Source organism: Medicago sativa, chromosome 1 (genome assembly GCF_051527215.1).
Source record: "Medicago sativa cultivar Bolivia chromosome 1, Bolivia_mono, whole genome shotgun sequence".
In the NCBI taxonomy this organism is placed as follows: domain Eukaryota; kingdom Viridiplantae; phylum Streptophyta; class Magnoliopsida; order Fabales; family Fabaceae; genus Medicago; species Medicago sativa.
Genome location: NC_140749.1, coordinates 12,844,052 through 12,859,894, shown reverse-complemented (window position 1 = coordinate 12,859,894; position 15,843 = coordinate 12,844,052). Strand labels below are relative to the sequence as shown.

The window sequence follows — 15,843 nt, the reverse complement described above, 5'->3', positions numbered from 1 at the left end:
CATTAAATAAAAAACAAGAATAGAGATAATATATTGATGGGATGGATTTCATTAACTATTCCTCTAATGTATCCTCTTGATCTATATACACTCCTAATGTTTCAGTTATACATTCACTTGTCCCTCATCATACCTATTATCTTCCAATGTCTCACTCAAATAATTGATAAGATAACATTAAGTAGTGATAGTAGTTTGTGATTGTAAATCTAGCCCTATCTAGCAACTAACATCTACAAATGAATTTATTCCATACCCCTTAGATGAAAAGTTTAAGGGAGGGAGGGAGAGAGAGGGAGAGAGAGAGAGAGTGTTAAGCTTTGTTTAAGAGTTTGGAGGGAAATGAATGAGAAGGTTTTGAAAAAAAGTATGGAGAAAGTGGGAAAAAAATAAAACTTTGAGAGACGTGTGTTTTGAGGTGTTTATTTTTCTTCATGATACAAATCCTTCTAATCCCGGGGAACTTAAAAAATGCTATTGTTGGAGGGTCGTTTTGGAGAGTTTATATCAATTCTTTAAATTCAATTTAGGCTTAAATATGTAAATCATCCCTGTAAGTTCGCGTGTTTTTGGTTTTCGTCCCTGTATTTTTTTTTGTTCTAAAACAAACCCTGTAAGTTGTTAACTTTTTGGTTTTGGTCCCTAACGTCAACTTCTGTTAAAAAAAAATGTGCTGGCAAACGGAGGCCGACGTGGCGAAGGCTGAGATGGCGTTTGTGGCTTACGTGGACAGACAGAATGATAAATGAGTAGTTTGAGGGACTAAAACCAAAAACACAAATATTTATAGGGACGAAATTGAAAATACGTAAATATCAAAATTTCAAATTTAAAATCAAAATCTTATTCTTCTTCTTCCCTCGTTGTCTTCTTCATCTTCATCACCATATTCATAAATCAACAACACCAAACCCATGAAAAGAAAGAAAAAAAACAAACATATTTTTTTGGCTTAAATATGCCTTTAATCCCTACACTTTCATCAGATTTTGGCATTGGTCCCTGCACTTTTTTTTGTTTGGAATTGGTCCCTGCACTTTGTAAAAATATTGGTATTGGTCCCTCAGTTAACTTAATGTTAAAAAAAAACACAAAACTATTGGTATTGGTCCTTGCACTTTGTAAAAATATTGGTATTGGTCCCTGCACTTTGTAAAAATATTGGTATTGGTGCCATGTGGCATGAAATGATTGGGCCACGTGGCACTCCATTAATTTTGTGTTTTTTTTTAACAAAAAGTTAACAGAGGGACCAATACCAATATTTTTACAAAGTGCAGGGACCAATGCCAAACAAAAAAAGTGCAGGGACCAATGTCAAAATCTGATGAAAGTGCAGGGACCAATGACACATTTAAACCTATTTTTTTAAACAAAACTCATAATCATCAATCAACAACAACAAGACCCACTCCTCACCAACACATTAAAACAACACAAACTCTCTTCATCAATTACATAAAAACACAAAATTACACAATTCAAACACATGTTCAAATTACAAAGTTGAAAATGGCTCTACTTTCTCTCCCTTTGTCACAATGAGACAACCTTTTCTCTTCATCTTCTCCATAGAAGATGTCTCAAACCCAACAACAACAACAACAACATCAATCTCTTTCCTTTCTCTGACCCGCGATTGAAAACGCCGCATCTTTTCCACTGTGACCATAATTGAGAAATCGATTCAAAGATCATGGATTTTACAATTTCACGATTAATAGGAGTGATTATACACGATTTCACCTAAAAAAATGATCATGTGATAGATTTGTTACTAGTTTGATATTTCAAAAGGATAAGCCATTGACCACTCAGCTTATTGTTGTTGGTTGCTTGTCTCTTGATGCTAAAATGGAAGAAACCCATGCGCCACTTCTTTTGGATTTTCAAGTATGTGTATGTTGAAATGCCCATTTCCACAACCTGGCGTTTTCAACATATGAAAATTTGAGAAATTAGGATTTGAATTTGAATGTGAGTGAGAAAAGATGAAAGGGGATCCAACTATTTATGTATGGTAATTGGTAGCGATCTGGAGGAATATGAGGGAATTGTGGAAAAAAAAGAGGGATGAAAAAGATGTATTCTTGCCTTTATTATCTACAAACTTTATGAATGGCTTTGCAATCAATTGCAACAAACATCACTAAATTAATCAAACTTATGTAGCATACAATGTTTCAACTTAACATTACAATCAAAACACACAATATGATTGAGTAATGGAATTATAAGACATTGTTGAAGGATATGGGTTTTGGTTCAAGGGCGCAAGATATGGGATAAATTGGGGAAAGTTTGAGAGGAAGAAGAAGACTGAAATTTGAGAGAAAGAAGAAGAATGAAGGTTTTTTTAATTTCATCCTTGTGTCAATTTACGTTTTTGATTTTACTCATTTTAGTCCCTGTATTTTAACAACTTATCATCTCTCATTCCATCTCATCAACTTTGCCAACTCATGAACTGCCACGTGTGCTCCGTTAGCCACCATGGCGTTTTTGTTGACGGAAGCTGACGGCAAGGACCTTTTCCAAAAGGTTATCAAAATACAAGGTTTGTTTTAGAACAAAAAAGCTTACAGGGACGAAAACCAAAAAGGTGCGAAATTATAGGGGCCATTTACATATTTAAGCCTTCAATTTATATTGTTATAATAATCTTATAATTACAAATATATTAAATCTAAGTATTAATTTATCATTCTCTAAAAAAAAACTCTTTTAAAAAACATGAATGATTTCTCCATTTTTGTCTATATTTCCCAACCCCCAAAGCCTACAATCCCTTCAAAACTATCAAACAAAGTCTTAAATTACGGACTATATAACATGTTTTTTCTAAAATAATTAAGTGTGATTGTAGTATTATATGATCGTTTATCATGTTAATATGTTAACTTTTTATAAAACATTTCATAATGTCCATAATTTAAAAATGAAATGTAAACCCTCTCCTCCTAAACCTTCCATCCAAACACATCTTTTAGCCTACAATCCCTCCTAAACCATTTACATATTTAAGCCTTCAATTTATATTGTTTTTCGCACTAAATCAGTACGACGCTTAGATTTCTCCATTTTTAGTTCTTTCGTGTTAAAAAATAGATATAGATAAAATAATATCAAAAAGAAATTCATAAACCCTAAATACAATGGAAGTAAATATCCGTCATTTCATCCCCACTTTAGTGCGAAAAATATTGTTGCAAATTCCATCCCAATTATATTATTTTCCGACGAAAAATATTTCCATCCAAAATCATGTACTAATTTTAATTTTTTTTTTCTTCTTGTAGTTGATGGGGGTCCGTGGTTACGTAGAAACCAAGGAAAGTGGATTTACTCCCCGTAAATTCAATGTGTGTATAATAGTATGTTTGACAACGAGAAGGGTTGGGATGTTGACAAAAGTCATGATTTACTGATGTAGCATATGCTATTTAGGATACTCCTCTTTTTGATGAGGTAGTCTTGTGCATAGGCACAAGCATTTAGATACAAAATTTAGGCACACCCACATAAATCAAAAAAATTAAAAGATAAATAAAATAGTCACATCAATTAATATCACTTTAATCCTTTTCTTTTTAATTTTTTGAATTTCATGTGTGTGTCTAACAAGTAATATTTAATGTTGTGCCTAACCAAGTATTTCTCCTTTTTGATTTAGTGCACAAGGACAAACTTATGTGGGTATAGGAAAAATATTTATATAGACACAACACCAAATCAAAATTATTTAGGCACACACTCATTAAAATATCTATCATTTAATTATTTTAAAAATATTTATTATTTAATTTTTTCTCTTTCATACTTTTTTCCATTATGTGTGTGTCTAAATGACTTATTTTTTTACTTGTGACCAAGGAAGTGTTTCTCGTGGGTATAGTATAGGATTGGAATGGATATTATTCAGTTAAATCATGATATAATCTAATAATGAATGGTATTTTGCAGCATGACAAATTTCATATTGATGGTGATTATTGTACTTGGTGAGTCCTAAACATTAGTTGGTAGAGGAGGAGGTTAGTTAGAGAGTTAGTTACTTCATATACATCTATAAATAAGTCTCTATTAATTTAATTGTACCAATATTTCATTATTGTTATAAAACTAAGAAAATAAGAGCAAGAAAAGAGATGGAGAGGAAGAGAGAGAATAGAGATAAATATTATATTATTCTCTTGTGGTGTTCAATTAGGTTACATATGAGTTCTATTTATGGATAAATACAATGACTTGGGGAGCAAACACAATATGGAAAGAAGCTTAAGGGACCAAATTAATATTATTAGGCGACCCTTTAAGCACATATGAGACCAAATTGAGACACTTTATAGTTAGGGGACCAAAGTGAAAACAAAAAATAAATTAAGGGACGAAATGATGTATTAAGCCTAAAATTTAAAAGAGAAATAATTTAGTTATATAACTTAATATTATTTCTCTTTTAAATTTAAATACTCATGTGTGACCAATTAAAATTTATTTATGGTTGTGACCATGTAAGAGTTGCTTTATGGAAAGAAGCTATAACTTTGAGACACTTTATAGTTAGGGGACCAAAGTGAAAACAAAAAATAAATTAAGGGACGAAATGATGTATTAAGTCTAATATTTAAAAGAGAAATAATTTAGTTATATAACTTAATATTATTTCTCTTTTAAATTTAAATACTCATGTGTGACCAATTAAAATTTATTTATGGTTGTGACTATGTAAGAGTTGCTTTATGGAAAGAAGCTATAACTATGTATGTATATCATCGATGGTGAGCTTCACAAAAATGAAAATGAGTGTGTGAATGAAGTCGCTGTGATAGTTTTTGTGTCAGCCATCATCATGTGGTGAAATTAAGTTATTTTTTTGGGTAGTGAAATTATTTTCTTTAGTTTGGAAGATTAGTAAGAATGTCATAAAATCTGTGGTTTTTTTAAAATTTTTTTTGATGATTTTTTGTTGAAGAATCAAAGGTTCATGGAAGATGATGAAGATTTAAGTTGTGAGTTTGAAGGATGAAGATAATGGTGGTAGAGATGATGTGGGTGAGGGAAAGAAAAAAGGAAAACAGAAAGTTTTGTTTTTTGCATAATTTTTTTTAACTTATTTAATAATGGAAATGTGAGGGGTATATTAACGTATATAACACATGAATAATTTTTTTTTTACCATCATGTTGATACAAAGTTTTTAGAGCTGTTTATCAATGATTATCTTGTCGAGGAATCTGTGGAGCACACAAGGTGAGTTCTTTCCACTAAGAGATTTAGACGACACGTCTCCACCCAAAACCTTAAGGCAATAGATATATGAGTCTCCTCACTTATATATTCAACATTTCCTCAATTTCTAGTTGATGTGGAAAATAATTACTCACACTTGATTTCCAACACTTAGAAGCTGACCATGTCAAGATAAATACTATTTTTTTCTTAGTTTTTCCTCATCATATTAAATTCGAGTGGCCATAATAATCATATTTTAGTGTTTAATTCTCGAACGGTTTTCTACCGTGTAGCAGTCAATCACACAATGAACCATGGTGTTTTATCCTAGAGGAGGCGCAATTGATAGTCTGCCTTGCAGAATTTCAGTCAATGTCACAAAACGTTTTAAAGAGAGCGATATGGTCATGACTCAACCCGGTAATTTGTTCTGTGGTATTGCGGGTGAGTTAAGATACTCTCCATTTAGTACCCTCTCCATTTCTTCTAGTTGGAGAGGTAAAAACACAACGAAGTTGGAAAAATAATATAAATAATTAATAGTAGTGAGTAGGGGTGGGAACAGGCCAGGCCGTCCGACAGGGGCCTACGGTCTAGCCTATTTAAAGCCTAGCTCGGCCCAACTCGTTTATTAACAAGGCCAGACTCAAGCTTTTTATCAGGCCTATTTAATTAAACAGGCCAGGCTAAGGCTTGCAAAAAAGCCTATTAAGTCCATCAGACCGGCCTATTAAGCTTTTCATATATAATATATCTTCCATTATGGATATTTTTGAAGTTTTTTTTCTTCATAAACACAAGCCTTCATATGATTGGTTATTTAGTAGCTGATATATTGGTGTGATTAGACTTTCGTAAGAATTCATTATTTAGTAGCAAACATATTTGTGTGTTTTAGGCCTTAATAAGTTTTGGTTTATTTAGGAGTAGACTTACATGTGTTGCCAGACCTTAGCATAAAATAGGTTTTTAAATAAGCTTTCAGGCTTCATCAGGCCTTTAAAAAGGCCAGGTCAGACTTCGAAAATGAGCCTATGACGGGTAATAGGCCAGACTCAAGCCTATAATTTTTAAAGTAGGTTAGACTTAGGTCTTACAAAGTCCGGCCCCGCCTAGCCTATTTCCACCCTAGTAGTGAGACTCACTTAGTGGTGCACAATCTACTTTTTTGTATCTATCTCTCCCCAAATGCCATTCTCCATCAATTTTAAACAAATTGAGAGGATCCTTACTCATTCCAGGTAGTCTTTTCAAATTAAAAAACCAATTGGCTGAAAATTCTTTGTCAAAATAAACTTTAGAAATCTAAATAGAACATCTTGAAAATCCAAAAACAAAAAATGAGTTTACAACCACGAATGAATATGAGACACAACCAAATTACATTCACGACATTGCTGAGGGACGATGAAGCTGATGCTATTTTTGTTGTTAACAAAATGTCAGAGTATTTGCGGGCAAGTTAAGAAATGACCCTTGCAAAGTCTTGATCTCAACGTTATCACAACAATATTTGTCGAAGGCGACTGAACAATGGCCAACAATATCATGTCAATAACGATTTTGAAACCAGCCGCGTATTTTACTACTAAATAAATAAAGGGAAATGTTAACAAGTGCTCCGGGGGCACTTGTTAAGGAATTATAAAAGGAAACATTACCTCGGAAATTGTGTAATATACCTTTTGAAAGTTGAAAAAGTGTCCTTTTCAATACAAAACTTGTATTTTCTTTCTACTTTTATTTTCTTAACCAGTGTCCCGGGGGCACCGGTTGACAAGACCCATAAATAAATAGAAACAAAGCTATTATGTAATATTACTATAGATTTAAGAATGATGAATAAATAAATAATTGAATAATTATTTAAAATTACTTATTTTTCCATCCTTCGTAAATTTACCACAACACTATATTATATTTTGGTTTCTATTTATTCATTTAAAGGTAAAAGACATGGATGATTCCCAAATGATACTGCTACAATGTGGTTGACCATGTATCAGTCGTCGGCGAATGTAGTTATGATCACGCTGCACAAATATTTCTCATTTAAGTCATGAATGCAAACACTATAACATTCGTTTGGCAAGACCAGCACATGTTTTGTCGTCTCTCACTGCTGCCCCAAATGTAAATTAGATATTTCCTACATTCATTCTTGGTTGGAAGCCTATATGTACAGCAAAAAGGTTTCAACCCAATGAGTTATTAATTGATGAAGAAGAAGAACAAGTAACGGGGGCAAATAGTGTCATTTTGTCAGACTTGAGCACGGTGGAGAGGGTGCTCCCTCCCCACAAAACATAACATAAGAGCATGTATTGAGTGGGGATAAGGTCAATTTGAGTATGTGGATATTAGTTATACATTGTACTAAACATTGTGAACTGAAAACTTACAAAGTGTTAATATTAACCATTTACCAAGATCAAAAATTGTATATATTAAAACTTGGTTGATGTGCATCTATTATCTTATGTTTTTCTATCATGTGCAAATTTACATATGTTAGAAATGATTATTTGAAAATACTAAAAGGTGAACATATAGTCTTTTATTTTGTTGGTGCTGTGTGCCAATATCTTGGTCGCCAAGATCTAATTTTCAACTACGTGACTTCAAGAGAAACTAGAACTTTTACCCGTGCTACCGCCCGGGTCATAAACTATGGAGAAGTTAATATATTGCAAAATGATCCATTATATAGATAAAAAACAATTTAACATCAACAATATTTTAGGACATACAACAGACATTTTAGAATATCTCTTTAAACTCTACATTTTGAAGTGGTGTCAATACTGTCCCATTGTCACCCGTTAATAATATATTCACATCTAGCCTGCATCATATAAACGAACACCAACTTATAAATACATTACTTCCTTAAAAAAAAACTTATAAATACATTACTTTTTTTTTTTTGAAGTGTATAAATACATTACTAATATATATGTTTCATGAGTAAGGACAATGATGTAAATAACATGTAAAAATGGAAACTTGAAGAAGAAAGTACAATGATGAAAAAATTCTTAATTTATATAGCACACTGAAACTGAAGTGTTTCTTCATCAGCACAAAGAGTTCTAAGTAGCAAACGTCATTAAACAAAAAAATAAATTAAAAGGCTGGTTAAAAAAATAGATATTTATCATTTCAACATGTAAATATAATCTGCTTATGAAAAATAATAATTTACCTTACAATTAATGTTAATTTGGTCAAACGTTAATTTTGAAAGAGCACCCTGTCACAACAAAAATCAAAAGGCAAAGTATACAAACCAAAATGATACACAAAAATAACATGATGATTTATAAAGAATAAAGAATCAAGTAAAACCTTTCTTCGACCATTTTTAGCCTTGTATTGTGCAAGATTATTTACCCTTTTTCATGATTGTTGACTTGCTTAGAGCAAAAGGTGATCATACGCTCTACTTCCTCATTATATATACTTGTCTACTAACTATATATTAAAAAAAAGTCAGGTATTTTTTCCATTTAAAATTGAAGATCAATGAGTTACTTTTTGTCCCACCACATTAACATCTTAAACAAACTAATAGTTGTTACATTTAAAATCTCAACAAAAAAAATATTAATGAATTCAATTTACAAAACTCAATTTTGAAAGATTTTTTACAAAATGACACTGCAATTCAAGAACTAATCCAATCATGAAATAACAAATAAAAAATCAACAAAACAAATACTCTCCATATGATTTAAATAACAAAAATTATATCCTTCTTTGCAGATTGTGCTAGAGCGAAAGTGTTGGCTGTTGGGTTTCCACAACTAAAACCACCACTTAGAAATTGAACAATCATGTTATGTTAGCCTCCATCTATCAAATATACATTGCAATTCAAATCATTAAGGATACATATGTTATGTCTATAAAAAATAACCTGCACCACTCAAAAACTCAATAGCTGGTTATATACACTTGTCAATGTCAATTAAAAGGAGAGAACCAAAAAGTTTTACCTAATACATAGAGAAGCAGAAACGGTATAAATTTAATTCAACGAAGAACAAATTAAATTCTTTAGGAGTAATCGATTGTTAAAAAGTTAATAATAATAATAATTCTGAATGCTAAAGGCATACTCATTGTCTAGAAAATTTGAAGCTCGCAAATTTGAAGTTTGCAAATATTGTTCGGTGTTTTCAGTTTGTCAAATTGATTGGTAAAGAGACCCTTATGTAGATATGTTGAAAAGTATTAAGAGAAAAGCAATAGCAATTATCATATACTCAAAGAGGACCAGAAACAATCCAAAACAAAAAAAGAGGTGTACCAAGGCTGAGACGACATCAGAGTGGAGACCGAAAAATGATAAATCTACATAGCCGAATCAAACAGGGCGTGTTAAGGAAGATGGATTATTTGATTGGCTCTCTCATGGCTTTAAATGAATTAGAAAAAGATGGGTGAGGGAGGAAGAAGACAGAGGTAAATCGTGAAAGAGGAATGTAATCTGATAAAAATGGAAAAACTGCACTTTCACTAAAAGGAACATGCACACTGTTTGAATTGGGATGCTTTGAAATTAGTCACTTTTTAAATTGGAAAGATAAGAAGCATTTATCCTTGATGGAATAGAGACCAATCATGCATGTGAAAGAGCATAAACATTAAATGGTGTTGGAAGAGGTGTAACTCACGTTGGAATTGAAAGATTCAATTTGGTGGGAGTTGCACAAATGCATTAAAAAGGATGGGTGAAGAATTTGATGTATGCCATGGATTGTGTGGAGATTAGTTTTGATCCATCCAACGGCCGGAATGAATTGGCGCCTAAAATATTAGGGTTAGGGTTTGGAGTGATTGTTGCAATGTTAATTAGGATTAGAAATAAGTATGATTGGTAAATAGTCTCAACAAAATATAATAACGCGAAAATTGAAGTACAATATCTTTGAATAGTCTCAACATGAATAAATGATATTGATAATGAAAATTGAAGGTTACTCCCGCCATAATTTATTGGTTTAAATGCAGTTTTTTCCCCTTATGTATTAAAATATTATGATTTTGGCCCCTTAATAAAAAATATAAAAATTTTGTCCTCTATTTTTAGGGAAATATGTTATTTTGACCCTCTAACTTTACAAAAATATGTTCTTTTGGTCCTCTATCTTTAAGAAAATAAGACCTTTTGGCCATTTATCTTTACAAAAAGTTGCAATTTTGTCCCCCTATTTTTAGACATGTGGCGTCTTCTCAACAACTTTGTAACGTTTTGTAAAACTAATGGGTAAAATTGTTATTTTTTATTAGAGGAGGAAAATCTCAATTTTTTAAGAGTTAAGGGGTCACAAATGTATTTAAGCCTAACTTATATCAAGAAGAAAAAAAATCAAAAACATAAAAACCAAGGATATTGTTGGTTGTTGTAAGTTTTTTAATGTTTTTACAAATATACTCTTATAGAAGTTTGAGAAGTATTAAATATACTCATGAATATTAAAAGGGTCTTCTTGTTAACGAGTGTCCTCGGAGCACTCTTTAAGCATTCTAAATTAAGAAATTGTTCTTTAAAAAAGTCAAATAGTTCAATTTCCAATGCAATAAATACACATATTTTTATAAAAAGTTACTATTTAAGACCCTTAAACAAGTGCCTCAGAGGCACTCGTTAACATTACCCATGTTAAAAAGATAAATACCAACGGTTATAAAAGTCTTTAAAAGTTGTGACTTTTTTACCTAAAGACATTGGTTAACCTTTCACGAACTCAATAACTTTACGAACTCAATAACTTGTTGTTCTTAAATACTTCAACCGAATTCCAATCGGTAATCAAAGAAGCTCACAATAATCAATTTTATCAACTCAATAACTTTTTCTTCTGCAAATGCATACTACCTTTTTTTATTTTATGAAATAAACCTTTTTATCAAAATCATCGCAACAAAATATTTTCTTTAAGAAAATCAACAAATACTAATTTTCTACTCAAACTACGTACCTTTGTATTCTTTAATTATCATATCGAGACATACTAAGGGAATACTCTTGTAAAAGACAATAATAAGACTTTTATATTTTCTTCTTCGTTTTAAAATTGAATTTTCATTTAAAATTTGATTTCTAATTTTCATTTAATAATAAGGAGAGAATAAATATTTCAAAGCTCATAAATTCTTACTCAAATTTTTTTAATGTTTAAACGGATGTCTAAGAATGCTAAAAAATTCCCTACTTTTGCTCAAAAAAAATTCCCTACTCATAATCGAATCCCGAACTCAAAATCTGGTTTCAAAGATTTTTTTTTTTTTTGTTTTAAAGGTTTTTTTTTTCAATGTTTTTCCTATTTTAATAAATTTTAATGATGACTTTATTGTTTTTGAGCAACCCTCAAATTTAAGGATGCAACAAATATTGCCTTTATCAAATTAGAATAAGACATTTTTAATAGGTGAGGCCTACATTACCCTCTCATGATATCAACCAATCAAAATGTAATATATATATATATATATATATATATATATATATATATATATATATATATATAGATAGATAGATAGACAACATTAAATGTCAAATAAATGAGTTAATTTTTTTTAAAATTAAAAAAGTTAATCTTAACCGATCATAAGGTAACTTTTAATACTTTTAATTTTTATTTAATTATATTAAGGTGTTCAATCTTAATTAATATTTTACACTACAAGACTTGTAACAAATAAAATTTTATATCAAATTTCTTTCATCTGAATGTCCTTAAATTCACCACTTACATTCATAAAATTCTTCCATTCCAGAACCCCGAACGTGAGAACAAAAATATCTCCTTCATTCAAATTTCTTCTTCTTTATTCTTCCTATCGATCAATTCTTGTTTCTTTTTCATTCTTCTTCCCATTTTGATTGTTCAATTTTGTCGTTCCAAACTGCTGCAGTTTCCAATTATAGTGAGAATTGTCGTTGTTTCTAGAACCGCGTCAGGTATCGTGACTAAATCTTTTTTTTTTGTGATGAAACTAAATCTGTTTCTCTATAGGGTTTTGATATTTGTGTTTAAAAGAAGATTTGAGGTGAACATAACATTAATTCATGATATTTGGAGATATATTTGTGTAGAATTTTTTTTTGATTCAATGAAGACGATGAAGATTCAAAGGAAGAAGATGAAGATGATGAACATCTTCATCATATTTCTGGATTTTTTTTATTTTTAATAAAAATATATTTTAAAAAATAAAATTATGTATTTTTTTAATAAAAAAATGAGAAAAAGGATGTATATGTGCTTTTTTGAGAGATAAAAGACCTAAACGGAAAAAAATAAAGATAAAGGACCAAAGTGTTACAAATAAATAAGATAAAGGACCTCTAATGTAATCTTGTCTATAATTAAATAAAAATTAAAAGTATTAAAAGTTACCTTATGATTAAAATTGATTTTTTTTTATAGAAAAAACTGACTCATTTATTTGACATTTAATATTGTCAATGAATATTGCATTTTGATTGGTTGATATCATGAGGGGTAAATACCCCCTAAACAAGAGAGGGTAATCTAGAAAAAACCTTTTTAATATCATTTATGTATTGTTTAGATTATTAAGTTCATACACCTTTTGGCATTACTTGTACGCAATTAATGTAACATATTACTCTCTTTGATATTTATTATAAAAAAAATTTCAAAAATTATTTTTGTCATATTCATAGGAAAAGATTATGACATTGTTTAAAGTACTAAAAATAATAATTTTGTATCAAAAAGTTGTATAATTATCATTGACAAAAGTAATAATTTGTTTTTCTAAGACAACATTTTCATTAATGAATTCTTTAACCGATGTCATTTGGGTACTCGTTAGCAAAATCCATCACATCTCATCCAATCCTTTTTTATTTAAAAAATGTATATTATTTTAAAATTTAACATCACTAAGTTGTCACAACTCAAACAACTAGAATATAATATATTGACAAGATTCACATCTTAATTAATCCTAAATTTATCATTGTTTTAAGAGTATTGAAGTTATGTTTGAGAAATAAACTAAACACAAACTTTATACAACAAGAGTAAAACAAATTAAAGTTGGATAAGAATATTGAAAAGAAGAAAGTGATTTCATTCAAAATATAAAAGAAGAGAAGAAATAGACGAGCGTATTGCAAAAACAAAACAAGGTAGCGATTTCTAACGACAAAGAAACATTCAGATTCCAACGAAAATCAATAAAAAAACGCTTTCTCATATAGGTATTTTGGTATTGTAACAAGTGAGTAGAAGGACTTTCGGAACTGAAATGGTTATGGATTGAGCAACGGGAGATTCTGTTTAAGGTTGTGAAATGGTGGGTTGAGGGGAGAGGAAGAAGAATTTTGCTACCTTTTTTTCTCTACATGTTTTTCTCCCTATTGTTTTGGTTATGTCTCATCCTTTTGCATGTTGTTCACATTTATAGTAAAAAAATTAGGTTTAGGTTTTAAAAACGCCAAAAATGCAAAACTGTCAATATTGCAGGGTTGGTGAGGGTTGCATGTGAAGACTTGGGAATCCACTGAAGCAGAAATGTTAAGATCTCAAAAATGGAAAAAGTGAAAAGGCAATGGAAAAGAAAGTTTGGGTTAGTGTAGCAAGAAGAAAGAGTTGTTGCTTGCTGCATTTTTATTGTTTACTTTTATTTTTGAGAAATTCGTATGAACTCTTACCTAAGAGATCATTCTTACACCCAATCAATTAAAATCAAACATCTCATTAAAATAATACAAATAATTAATATCATAATTTTTTATCATTATTTTTAATATTTCTCTCTCTTTTTTCCACTTTCTTTAACCAACAAAAACCACCTACCACCATTTATTGTTTTCATTTCCTTAATTAAAATCACATTTTTTTTAAGTTAATAACATGTGTCATATTTTTATTCGTTGGGTGTAAGAATAATCTCTTATGTAAGAGTTCATGCAAGAATATCTCTTATTTTTTTTGGCCTTTTGTGAAATTGGTGAAAGAAGAAAGCAGACAACAAGTCTATGTGAAAGTTGAAATAGAATAGTGCTACTTTTTTTTTTTTTTTTGAAATTTTGCATTTTCTTTCATTTTATCATCTGTTTTCTATTTGTAATTTTATTTTATTTTTAATTAAAAATGAATAATTGATATATTAATCGACGTTAACCATGCTTAAATGACACTTAGTGAGTGAGGCAGTATCTCCACCACTATCTTTCTTGTTTATGGTATACTTTCTCAGTCTATCTAACAAGTACCAACTGTCCAAATACGAATGATAAATATTAATTCTGGATTACGACGGAGCAGTTGAAGTTATTAAAATTGTGTTAATATTTGGTAGTCATGTGCTATCAGGAAAACAAGAAACTTTATCTAGAAACCATTCGCTTGTTTCTAATACTCCAAAATTATTCGGTAGTCACTTGCAATCAGGTAAAATATAGCATTTATAGAAGACAAAATTGTTTGTTTCTAATACTCCAAAATTATTCGGTAGTCACTTGCAATCAGGTAAAATATAGCATTTATAGAAGACAAAATTGTTTCAGCCGTGCATTATGTAATGTAATCGAAAATGGTAATTTGGAAAAGCATTGGTTAACGAAATAAATAGAGAAATTCTCCCACCGTCTCAAATTATAATTTGTTTTTTGTCCTCATAAAGCTTAGCTCAGTTGGTAGAGACAATGCATACAATAATTTTTTTTTGAGGGAACAATGCATACAATATGCAAGGTCCGGGGTTCGATCCCCGACCACCACCCAAAAAAATTATAATTTGTTTTAGACTTTAGCAAAAAAGTTTATTATGAATTATAAGTTGTTTTAAAATACCATTGAAGCATTAATATTACTTTTTCTATTATATTCTTAACTATTTATTACTCTTTATCCCTAAAAAAAAAACTATTTATTACTCTTTCTTTTTCAATTATTTAATTTATCTTTTTCATAATGTTTATGAAGGACAATTTTGTAAAACAACTCCTAATATCTCTTTCCCATATAAAATTAATTACATCAAATGACCAAAAACGTTATATAATTTGGAATAGATGAAGTATTATGTTGGAAAGACAAGTTTGACTGTTTAGAAGTTTAGATGTCTTTGTTTTAAGTACATAATTGCTAATTTTGACTTCCTTAAAGAGTGTCTTTTGGGCACTTGTTAGGCTGACTTGTAATATTCCGTCTCATTTTATTTATGTTACTCCGTCTCAATTTGGAACAGAGGAAACCAACAACCGTTAGAGGCATTACAGATCACAAAGATACTATATATGCCTTGTAGCCGTTGGAATATGTGGGCTAAGTGTGGATTGTCGATAGGCAAGAAACCCAAATAATATGAAAATTGCTCTTCTCCCTATCAAAATTGTTCATTCCTTTAATTATGTCCACCGTGAATTAACTCACATTCGACTTTTTTCAACGTGAATTAACTCACGTTTAGTGGCGGATCTTGACTAATTTTTCAGGGAGTAAACCATCAAATTCTTATATGGTGTTTTCACCTGTAGATACAAATTCTTATCTGGTGTAGATAGAGGGACTCGAACACACGGTCTCCGTATACAAAAGGCTTCCATTAACCGCTACGACA

The 15,843-nt window shown here is 30.3% G+C and overlaps 1 long non-coding RNA gene across 1 annotated transcript; it reads right to left on the bottom strand.

The window, feature by feature from the left end:
* Nucleotides 1–7,920: 7,920 nt before the first annotated feature.
* LOC146952791 (uncharacterized) lies at nucleotides 7,921–10,122 on the bottom strand. The gene is made up of 2 exons (XR_015007545.1): nucleotides 8,441–10,122; nucleotides 7,921–8,080 (listed from the first exon to the last, which is right to left on the bottom strand). It is a non-coding gene; the product is annotated as an uncharacterized LOC146952791 (long non-coding RNA).
* Nucleotides 10,123–15,843: the final 5,721 nt, after the last annotated feature.